Below are 12,001 nucleotides of genomic sequence, written 5' to 3'. Positions count from 1 at the left end.
CATAACTGCTAAATATCTGTTCGTAACAAACAAACCATAGCACATTTATACTGTATCACATCGAGGGATTATAGAAATCCATTTGTATATTGCTTATATAAAATCTTTTTTTTGGTAACAAATATTAAAAAAAAGGTATAAAAAACACATGCAGTTGAAAGCCCTGCCAGGACAGCCAGTCTGTAAGCATCCAGTGAGCATGTGCTTTGGAAGGGCGCTCGTGCCCACAGTAGCTCCAGCAGGGCCAGTGAGGTGTGCCCCGGCTGCCACTCTAGGCAGGACTGAGCGGGACCACAGTGGGTGGGTACAGCAGGGCCTGGCACTGTGCCCTTCTCCGGCCTTCTCCAGGATCAGGGGCAGGGGCAGGGGCAAGGCTGGGGGCAGACAGATTGCAGTTTCACTCTGAGTTCCATCCTCAGCCTAATTTTGGTTGCAACTCATGACTTCCTGGCTGCCTGGAGGTCCTGTGGGTGGGTGCCCTGGAGGAGAGGCCAGAGAAGTGCCCACAGCTGTCTGGTTGGGTGTCTCTCTGGCCCAGAGCCTCTGTCCTGCCTCCTGCAAGCCTGACCCCAGGCAGAACAGCCCCCCTCAGGACTACTGTGGTCTCAGCGCTGGGTCCTGGGTCTCATCAGCCTGGGTTTCTGATCACCCTGGTGTGGCTGATCTGAGTTTCACAAAAAAGCCCGGCCGATGCTGGCTGTGCTGAGCCTCAATGAAGAGTTCTGCATGCAGCAAGGAAGAGCCCTCTGGGACCCTCCTCCTCCTCCCTCTCCTCATCTCCTCCTCCTTCTCTTCCTCCTCTCAGCCCGCGGTCAATTTCCCCAGCTGCTCCAGCAGTGGTTGCCTTCTGAGTCGGGGTCTTAACGCTACGGGTCCTGATGAGGCAGGTGGGGCGATGCCGGCTGAGCAGCAGGATGAGCTGCTGCCACTCCTGCTTCAGCTCCTCCATCTGGGTTTCGACTCTGCATTCATGAGCTCCAGCCACTCAGATTCCCTTGCAGAAGTTCCGTCCACTTCTTGTTCCGGCATCGGGCTGCCTCCACTTTGTTCTTTTCCTGGCACCTCTTCCTCCGCTCCTCTTCCTCATGTAGCTCACTTTCCACAGGTTGAGGCCTCTTGCCCAGTTTCACCTCCAGGAAGTGCAAAGGGGCAATCATGGCCCCAGTGTTGTGGATGTCAGCGTATTTCAGCTGCTCTGCAGCCAGGGCCGAGCTGGGGAGTCCGGTCAGGGGGCCGAGCCCTGCAGAGAGCCCGCAGTCATGGAAGGGTCTGGGATCTGCCCAGGCATCAGTGCAGGAGGAGTGGCAGTCCAGCCCTGCAGAAGCCGCAGGAGAGGCTGCGAGCCCGGGGCCTGGGCCAGGCTGCCGGCGCCATGCCTGCTCAGGAGCGGCCATGGCACCAGCCCCGCCTGCAGTGTCCACCACCGCCAGTGCCTCCCTTCACAGCCACCCAGCATCCCTCCCACAGGCTGTGGCCTCGGTCTCCCTCTTTGAGGCGATCGGTCGGGCTCTGCCTGCCTCATCACCCCTAACCACTTACTTGCCTTCCTACCTGATCGCCCCCAGCTGCTCGTCTTCCTACCTGATCACCCCTAACTGCTTGCTGGGGGGCAGGGCCAGCCCGGCGAGGGGCCGTGGTGGTTCTGGTCTCTAGTCATTCTGGTCATTAGGGTTTCTGGGCTTTTATTATATAGGATGGGAGCTGAAACAAAAACAGAGATTTAAGAGTACTAGACCAGTGGTCGGCAAACTCATTAGTCAACAGAGCCAAATATCAACAGTACAACGATTGAAAATTCTTTTGAGAGCCACATTTTTTTAAACTTAAACTATATAGGTAGGTACATTGTTATTAACTTCATTAGGGGACTCCTCAAGCTTAGGAAGAGCCACACTCAAGGGGCCAAAGAGCCGCATGTGGCTCGCGAGCCACAGACTGCCGACCATGGTACTAGACCAGGGGTGGGCAAACTTTTTGACTCGAGGGCCACAATGGGTTCTTAAACTGGACCAGAGGGCCGGAACAAAAGCATGGATGGAGTGTTTGTGTGAACTAATATAAATTCAAAGTAAACATCATTACATAAAAGGGTACGGTCTTTTTTTTTTTTTAAGTTTCAAACAGCCGGATCCGGCCCGCGGGCCGTAGTTTGCCCACGGTTGTACTAGACAAACATCAGGCAGGTCAAGGGTTAGTGTAAAGTGTTACTCCAGGGAACCCACTGGCATCCAATCAGGTTTGCACTCCTGGCTTGTTTTTACCTCAAAGCAGATCATTAAGTTAGACCTAGGTAATGTCTTTATTGGTATATTGTTTTAAGTCCAATTAATCCAAGCAACAACAATGACAATGCCTTCCATTCATAGGGTGTCTTTTCTGTTGTTGGAGCCCCGGTTGGGTTGCCTACCCGGTAATTAGCATCTCAGGTGCACACATGGTCACAGACCCCTCTGGGGAGGGAGAGGGTCGGACATCAATCTCCCCAAGTCCTAGCCTGCTCCTCTCTTATAGATGGCGGCTCCAGAGGATGAATGGCTCCCCCGGGATTCCGGGGAGCAGAGAGAGCTCCTGGCGTCCATCTGCTGACGAAGGAGCCTCTGGGCCTCTGGTCATGGGAACATGGATCCTCGCCTGAGGGTCCGCCCAGCAGCGCGGGTGCAATGCAGCCACAGGGAAGAGTCCAGGCTGAGGGTCAAGAAGCCTGGCCCTGAGCCCCAACTTTACCACGGCTCCAACCCCAACATCTCTGCTTCTGTTGGGGTGGGAGGGGCAGCTGCTTCCTGTCCCAAAGGGTGGAGTCACTGCATGGAGAACGGGGGAGGGGACTGTATAGCGCCAAGCGCTGCAAGAACAGGTGGGACCAGGTGTCCGTGTCTCTGAGAGAAAGTCCGTTCTGGACGCTGGGCTTGGACCCACGTGCGGCTCTGCAGGTGAGCCCTGGACGCAGCTGTGAGGAGACCGCCCTGGCCACACACACCCGGTCAGACCGTGGGGAGGAGTTGTCCAGGGCTGTCGGGACAGCCACGGGCCCCCGGACACGGCTGGGCTACGTGACCGTCAATGCCATCACTCAGGGGTCTAGGCTGGCCCGGGCTGGCTCATCACAGGGCGATGATTCCAGAACATTCTAGCAAATTAAAACAAGTGCCCATTTGTAGAAGGGACTTCAGTTTGAATCCGAGCTGAGATTCCTCATTCCCGTGGCCGCACCACGACCACCCAGGCCGAGGCAGTGCCTGTGGCTGGAGGTGCTGAGCCCACGGGAGCCAGGGCTCTTCTGTCCCAACTACAAGGACGGTTCTAATCCTGGCTGATGTCCCTCTGACCATCGGAGGAGGTCACAAGAGAGGTGTCCCAGCAGAAGCGTGGGGACGCAGACTGGTCCCATCACAGCACACCCAGGCCATGGCCCGCTGCTGAGGGAGGCGTGAACTCCTCTCCGACGGCTCCGGATGTGACCGCTCGTCCCAGGGTCCCTTCGACCTCCGTGCGACGCTAACCCCCCCTAAGGTGGAAAGGTGGGATTTCAGTGATTTCAGCAGGGGAATCACCTCGGGTGCTTGTCTGAGAGCCCTCGGGAAGAGCTGGCCGCCCACCCTTCCTCCCAGAAGCCGGGGCCCGGCAGACAGCGGGTGACACTAGGCACTTTCTGTCAGATGCCAACACTGGAATGTTATTAAAATCCATTGTATTATATCAACAACAAGCTGCTCGATAACAGCATGAACTCAGTGAGGCTATTTCTACCCAGCCAGCTCAGGGGAATGTTTCACTCATGGCAGATTCCCAGCCGTTAAGGTGCTTAATGTGGGACCCCGAGTTCTCGGACCCCCACTTCCCAATCACACTGGCTGAGAGTCTCAGAGCCTCAGTCGTCCCTGCGCTGTCTTATGTCTTCTTTGGAATTCCTCATGGGGGTGAATGTGAGGTCCTTACGTAAATGACCTGGCGAGCCTGGTACTGAAGGCCGCGGAGTGTGAGGCTGACCGGTGAGCTCCTGCCTGCAAGCTGGGCGCAGCCCTGTGCCCTCGGTCCCCCCTCTTCATCGAAGAGCCTTCCGCCTGGAGGAGGCAGCTGGCACCTCCTGGGACCTCACATTCTCAAAGGGCCTCCTGAGGTCTTTCCCCGTTCACCTGACAGCGAGCGAGGGCAGGGATATCGGCCAGGGCGTCGGCAGCTCCGTGGTGGTGTTTGGAGAACTAACCAAACTTGACAGCCAGAGTGTCTTAGAGATCTCCTAATGCAGCTCTAATTTTAAAGACTCCAACTTTACAGCCAGAAGTTGATTAAATAACTTGTCCGCCATCACCTTCAGGGGCAGCGGCAAGACCAGGACACGGGCCTCCTCCAGGCCTGAGCCCGTCCGCGCCGCTGCGACAAGGCAAAGCCCAGCCGCTACTTCTCTTGAAAATACAGCCTTTTCACGTCAATTCGTTCCCATCACTCGCCTGCTCTTTCTTCACCCCGAGCTATTTATGTGGTTAGAAAATGTCTGAAAGCACGCGGAAACCAGTATTTCTTGCGACATTCAAACCCTCTCCTGTTCTGATGGCCTGGAATTCCACAGTCAGCTTTTCTTGGCGCTGTTTCTATTGCAACCAGAAAGTAAGTGTGGGAGAAAGTTATCTGAGAATTTAAGAGCCGCAGGAAAAATAAAAATTTCAGTTTCAACCCCATTCCGGAGCCCATGCCCATTCCGTAATGAGAGCTTCATGGCTGCAGCCAACGGGAGCCAGACTCCCAGGCAAACCTTAGCCAGCACCGCGGGGCGGTGCTCCCTCCGGGACCCTCCCTCCTCTGAGACGTCCAGGCACCTCACAGCCACTGGAAGCTGCGGGGTCCCTCCAAGCACGTGGGACCCGGACCCTGAGGACCCAGCCCTCAGGTCAGCTGGGCGGTCCTGGGTGTGGCTTCTTGGTTGAGTAATTGGACCCTTTGGTCCTTTGATTTAAGATACAAATGTTTATTGTAGACCTGCCAGTGTTCTCAGTGGTTAGAGCATCTGCCAGTGCACAGAAGGGTCGTGGGTTCGATTCCCAGTTATGAGCCCGTAGCTCCTTCTATTCTCTTTAAAAAATATATACATTTTTATTACTATCATATAAGGTTGTAACAAAATATAATAAATGTACAAAAGTACTTGATAACTAGTAAAATAATGCAAAAATATGTCAGTTATTAAATGAAGACACTGTCCCTAGAGATACACAAGTGCTTTACAAAGACACACTGTGGCCTGTCTTTTAAAAACTGAAGCAGGCCCAGGGCCCCCGGAAGCTCCTCAGACTCCGCGGGAAGAACTCAGGAGCGTCTGCCTCCTGTGACCCGAGAAGGCCGAGAACTTCAGGGTTCAAGCTGAGAATCCGCCTCAAACCTCGCATGACTGTTCCAGGGTTCTCTGGGAAACCGGGCGACCGGTTTCTTAGATTACATGTTGTCCTGGAGCTCCAGTTGCGCAATCGGTTAGCGCGCGGTACTTATAAGATTATATGTTGTCTTGTCTCCAGAAAATCACGTGGTCCCTGGTTTAATGCGTTATAATCTCCTGGTTAGTTCCACTCCCTGTAGCAGAGGGCGGCCCCTCCCCCGCAGATCCGCCTCCACTTCCTGGTGCGGTGGCTGCTCCTTTCTCCTTTGCCTTCTCTCAGCCCGGGGCAGGGGTCCTGCCAACATTCCCTTTCCTCCATTAGACACGGACCTCCTTCCGAAACATTCACTGTAGGTCTAACGACCACACTACTTTTTCACCTTCAACCACAAGGCAGGTAACGCACTCACGGGCTATTTAATTGAATCAAATAATCATCAACCAAGCAGTTTCTGTCCCGACCAGCACCTCTCTGTGTGACCTAACCACAGGCACATGCCTAAGAAGCCCTGATGTTTTTATGTTTGATAGCACGCCCCCCCGATCCCAAGGCAAGGAACACATCCTAGTCCCCTTGCAAGTGGCCCACGGGCCCTCGAGTTTGCAGAAGATAACTGTCCTGCTGATTAATTTATGGGCGGTATTTATATGTGCTGTTTTGTGAATTAAAATATTCCAATGAGGACCACACGTCTGGGCGTGACCCACACTGTAAAGATAGGAGGGTGCGATGGTTGTGTTCACAGGGGCCATTAAGGCATCCCTCCTAGTGGCCGGGTGCCGCGTGGTGCAGGCAGGTATGCAGTGGTCAGTGGTGAGGACAGGACTGGGAGCCACCTGCGCTGTGGGCGGGAACGAGGCGGGGGACGCCTCTGGAAGAACACTCGCTTCGCCGAGCTAGAACAAGGGTAGATGTCTCTGTTGGTCCATAAATCAGAGCCCATGTGGACGCATCAGAAAACACGTCCATTAGGTGTGTGCATGGGTCCTCACGCTGCCTCTGTGGGGAACTGGACAGCCCAGTACCAAGGGATCCAAATCCATTCCATTCCTTGGCCTTTCCCCCTCTCACCCAAGCCTGCCTCTCAGGACGATCCCCAGCAACTCGCTTCACCAAACCCAGCGCTGCTGTCAGGATTTATGCATTATCAAGCACACGTTACATTCTCCCGATTCAAAGCCCCATACCCCTTCAGGCCCCCAGTCCCACCTACTGCATCCCTCCGAGCTGTGGCTGCCTCCCTACAGGCCCCCTCCTCCCACTACTCTGGTCCACGTTCCTGAGCTGTGGCTGCCCTGCCCTCCTGACTTGGCGCCACTGCCACTAAGCACTATGGCCTCTGCACGGCCAGTCGCTGGGCAGTGGGTCTTGCACTCAGATGCTTGGTGTGTGTTTAGTGGCCTGGCTTCTCTCCCGAGTTATTATTGAACTCCACGGTTTCCACAGTGGCCTCCCTGGGCACAGAGAGGGGGGCTGTTGTTCCCTCATCTCCCTGGAGAAACTTGGCGTTTGTGTTCCCCTGAGCCCTGGGGTCCCGGGAGCCAGACTACAGCTCCATCCCCAGCTCAGACAGATGACTCCAAGCTCACCAAATCCGAAACCTAGTGTTCACTGTCTTGGGAAGTCTTGACCATAGTTTTATATTTATTTTTCCCATAGGATTACTTAGCTCTTTTTGAGGAAAACAAACAAACAGAAAACAGAATAACAACACCTGCCCTGACCAAGTCTATGAAGTTCACCTGGGTGACTCACCACCTCCACAGCCTGCAGGGTCACCTGTGTCCTCCCACACCTCCACCCCCTACAGGGCCACCTATGTCCTCCCACACCTCCACAGCCTACAGGGCCACCTGGGTGGCTCCACACCTCCACAGCCTACAGGGGCACCTGGGTGGCTCCACACCTCCACAGCCTACAGGGGCCCCTGTGTCCCCCCACCCCTCCACAGCCTACAGGGTCACCTATGGCCTCCCACCCCTCCACAGCCTACAGGGGCACCTGGGTGGCTCCACACCTCCACAGCCTACAGGGGCCCCTGTGTCCCCCCACCCCTCCACAGCCTACAGGGTCACCTATGGCCTCCCACCCCTCCACAGCCTACAGGGGCACCTGGGTGGCTCCACACCTCCACAGCCTACAGGGGCCCCTGTGTCCCCCCACCCCTCCACAGCCTACAGGGTCACCTATGTCCTCCCACACCTCCACAGCCTACAGGGGCACCTGGGTGGCTCCACACCTCCACAGCCTACAGGGTCACCTGTGTCCCCCCACACCTCCACAGCCTACAGGGGCACCTGGGTGACTCCACCCCTCCACAGCCTACAGGGGCACCTGGGTGACTCCACCCCTCCACAGCCTACAGGGGCACCTGGGTGACTCCACCCCTCCACAGCCTACAGGGGCACCTGGGTGACTCCACCCCTCCACAGCCTACAGGGGCACCTGGGTGGCTCCACACCTCCATCAGCCTCTTGGAGCCTCAGATTTCTTAGCTTGGAGTTAAAGCATTTGGGGTAGGTTACGTTCAGGGTCTCCACCCTCAGCTCACTCCCAGGAACCCTCGCCCCCAATGCTTCTAGCCTAGAATTCAGAAAGTGCTCACTTAATGTAAGCAGAATGAATTCTTCTATCACTGGGGAAATCAGATACATTTAACATATGTGTCTGATTCTCCACATTTTTTCGAGTTCTAGTCTGTGGTGAGAATCATCGACTTTAATAATTCAAGGCACCAGTCAGACCAAGAAACAGAGCCCAGAGCTTCCGGAGGAGCATTATCAGGGATCGGGAGTCTCCCTGCCAAGGTTCCTGCCGTACTGCCCCCCCCCACCACCACCACCCGGACCCGCAGCACAGCCTCCAGAGCAGGGAGGTGCGGCTGTGTCATTTCTATTCTGCTCGTTTCTACTTTGGAAGGGAATGGTGGATGCCGTCTCATGGAGGAGGAAACGCACCGCGACTCCATCATCAGATCATATTAATTCTTAATCCCGGAGGGTGCGGGCAGCATGAAGAGGCGCCTGCCACCACCTGCTAGTGACATTTCTGTGTGCCAGAACCTGGTCTCCTTGCTGCTGACGCCAGAGGTGAGAAAGGGCAGTGACAAAAACATTAAGGGATGAAAAATAGGCTCTGCCAAAGGTCACGGGAGTTGTGAAAGGTCAGGGAGGGGGAAGCAAGAGGTTGCTTGGTTACTGTTCAGAGCCCAGGGATGGCTTTTGGTGCATCCCTGTGAGCAGGCAGCCCCGAAGGCAGCTGCCAGCCCCAAAGGCAGCGGCACAGCCGACAGGAGGCGTGCGTTTAGGTGAGGTGGGGCAGTGCTGATCTCCTGAAAGCCATGGGCCAGCGGGGGGAACTGCAGACATTCGATCCCTGGGCATGTAAGGAGGACAGAGATCCAGTCCTCTGAGGGAGGAACACAGGCCAAGCCTGCTTGAAGTAGGACCATGGGCTCTTGGTCCTGAGCTCACAATTATCCTACAGTGATGGCCTCAATGTCATATTCAAGGATTCCCTTAACGTGAAGACATCACCCTGCAGTGAAAATCAGGGAAGACTTCATGGAGGAGGAGGCATTTGGATTCAGCCCTGAGTTGGTGGTGTAGAGATGGTGACAAGTGGACATACAGGAGAAGGCAATTCTAGGCAAATGCAGCAAAGGCACGGAGACATTGTGTAAACGGGGTAAGTGATAACGTTTCGTATTAATGATGCAGACCTGGGGGTAAGTCCACGGTTCGAATCCCAGCTGTTCTCCTCACCAGTCACAGGGCCCAGGAGGGCCTGCTTGGCTTCCAACCTCCATTTCCTCACCTACGTTCATTAATGAGAGAAAGGTAAAACACTCTCACAGAGCTATTGTCAGAATTAAAGGGACCTTATATGGAAGACTCAGCATGTGCCTGGCACACAGTAGGTGCCTGACAAATGTTGTAGTAATAACAACAATGGCAGGGATTATTAATATAAAAAAGAGAGTGATTCAATTTCAGTGCAGGATGGAATGTGCGTAAACATTCCCAATTATCCTACAGCGATGGCCTCAATGTCGTATTCCTGGCCACAGGGTGCGCGCCTGCCCATGGCATTCTCCTATTTCTGAGCATCAGCCAAGAGGCAGACCCCCGGAGGCCCACAGTCGCTGCACCGTCTGCCCCAGCTCTGGGGATGGGCCCGAGGGACCGAGGCCAAGAACCGGAGGGTCTGTGTGGCTCAGGAGGGCGAGTCCAGCACAGCCCCCGGGACAGAGCAGCAGCCCAGCAAATGTGCAAGTTGGTCACCTGCTCCTCCTTCCCAGCTGCCTCCGGGGTCCTAGACTGAAGAGGGAACGCAGCCCCAGGTCCTGAGGCCTGCAGGCGGGAGCTCGGAACCCTGCTCCAGCTGTCCTCAGCCAGCGAGCCACCACGGCACCACCTGCAGCCTCGCCGCCTCAGCAAAGCACGGAGCTACACTCAATGAAGCTAAAGTGAGCCAGGGGAGGCGTGAGTCCTGCAACCTTTTCAGCCTCCCCACCCCTAATTGCCCAGCATGGGTTTGTCCCAAATACAAGATGCCAGTTCAGGGCAAGTGAGCCACAGCAATCCTCTGCCCAGTGGCGCGAAAGGCCCAACCCCAGAGTAAGAAGTTCCTCTGCCCTTTCAGAAGTCTGCGTCTAAGTATGCCTGCGACGTAGGAGAAAGCACCAGACAGACAGACAGACGGCGTGGGTGCCTTTGGGTCGGCCGCGCGTTAGTGCTTTGGCCCCTAAGCCAGTCAACGCTCTGTGTTCTCATTCAGTGAAGGGGATGGCAGTGCCTCCTGGGAGCGCTGACATGAAGACGTCTGTTTACTCTCATTCATTCATTCATTCATTCATTCTCTCACTCTCTTTTCTGTCCGATTCAAGAAAGAAAAGAAAAAATGTGACAGTTGTAAGCTGTAAGCCAAGGTGCTGCTTTACCCTCCAGGGTCTCCTAGAAAACAATGATTGTCTGTGATATTAACAGCCTCGAGGAAGTGAGGTTGTCCCAGAAAGCCTAGCACTCAGTAAGCAACCATCTCACTGGCCCATGATAGGGCATAATTCTCCACCCTTTAAACATACTTAAACCATGTATCTATTATGATCCCCGCATCCTCTTTCAATCCCGTGATTATTTGTTTAAGATTTTTTAAAACTGATTTTTAGAGAGAGGAAGGGAGAGGGAAAGGGAGAAACACTGATGTGAGAGTGGAAACATCTCTCAGCCACCCCCTGCACGCCCTACAGGGGCAAGCCCACTCTCCGGGCATGTGCCCTGACTGGGGAAAGGACAGCCACCTTTTGTGCACGGCCAACGCTCAACCAACTGAGCCACACTGGCCGGGACTTGTGAGTACTTTTCACTGCTGTGAAAATCTTCAGGATCTCAAGATTTCTGTAGGTCCTCTCTCCCTTTAACAATCAATAACCAACACCACTTGCTGGAGGGCACTGAGGGAGCTCGCGTGGCTGTTTCTTAACCACCCGAACATTATCCAGAGATAACATGGAAGAGAATCTGAAAACAGGTAGGCTTTGAGAGGCAGATAGAAAGTAATCAATGAGGCTGAACTGGAGGGGTAGGAGCCCAGGCAGTAACTTCCAACCAGTTAGCAGTAGTCAGCTCCACTCTTGTGTGGTCTACCCGAGAGCACACACACACACACACACACACACACACACACATGCACACACAGGCATGCACACATAGAGAAACACACAGACATGCACATGCAGACACACAGAGACATGCAGGCACAGACATATAAACACACATGCACACAGGCATGCAGACACAGACAAACACACAGCAGAGTGAAATACAATTTAGTGAACATGGAATAAGGAAAAAAATCAACTCCTTTTTCTGTTTGTGACTCAAGTGATCTTATGGAAGTGACTGCATCCTGACGCCACGCTTCCCGCAAATTCTATAAAGTGAGGCCTGCAACGCCCAGTCCGGCCCCCGGGTTGCTGTGAAATCAGGTGGATTCACGCATGTGAAGAGACCCTGGGACACGCACACGCCTTTTCCTGTCTCCCTGTGGCTCTACGACAGCTACTCAGAAGCTCACCTCTAGGTCTCAGGTGCCACCCTCCGTGTGACGGTTGTCTCTGTGGGAGAGACGGGTTCAGGAAGCCATGAGAAAGCACCCAGCCAGCCTGGGTGGGAACTGCTGGATGTGGACACTGCCCCTCAGACTTGCTCCCTCGTCCCCGGACGGCTGGCCTTGGGCCTGCTAGTGGTGGGTTTTCTGCGTATCCTGTTGAGTCATCTGACATTTCAGCAGAATCTCACCTGCCTGGGAGTCTGCGCACCAGGCTCTGCTTCCCAGCCAGCACAGTGCCTTCCTTAAATGTGGGTATTCGGAAAGCTCCCCTAATCGTGCCTTTGTCCAAATGTCTACACGCAAATAGTTGATTTCAAACCCAAAATGTCACACATCTGATTGTCACGGGGAAATTCCACCTACATTTACCCAAGCACAAGTCTGGTACCTAGATGCCCTGTGTCTGGAAAGACTGCTGGGGGGAGGGGGCGCAGACCCCCAGGGACAGCGGCTGCAGGCCCGGCACCGAGGCGCGCCCTGCACAGCTGCAGAGAAGCTCACGGCCTCAGCCCCTCGCG

The 12,001-nt window shown here is 54.7% G+C and overlaps 1 pseudogene; it reads right to left on the bottom strand.

The window, feature by feature from the left end:
• Positions 1 to 801: 801 nt before the first annotated feature.
• On the bottom strand, positions 802 to 1,456 carry LOC102768969 (annotated as a pseudogene).
• Between the last annotated feature and the right edge of the window lie 10,545 nt (positions 1,457 to 12,001).

This window comes from Myotis davidii, unplaced genomic scaffold (genome assembly GCF_000327345.1).
Source record: "Myotis davidii unplaced genomic scaffold, ASM32734v1 scaffold668, whole genome shotgun sequence".
In the NCBI taxonomy this organism is placed as follows: Eukaryota; Metazoa; Chordata; class Mammalia; order Chiroptera; family Vespertilionidae; genus Myotis; species Myotis davidii.
This window is presented reverse-complemented; position numbering and strand designations above follow the sequence as displayed.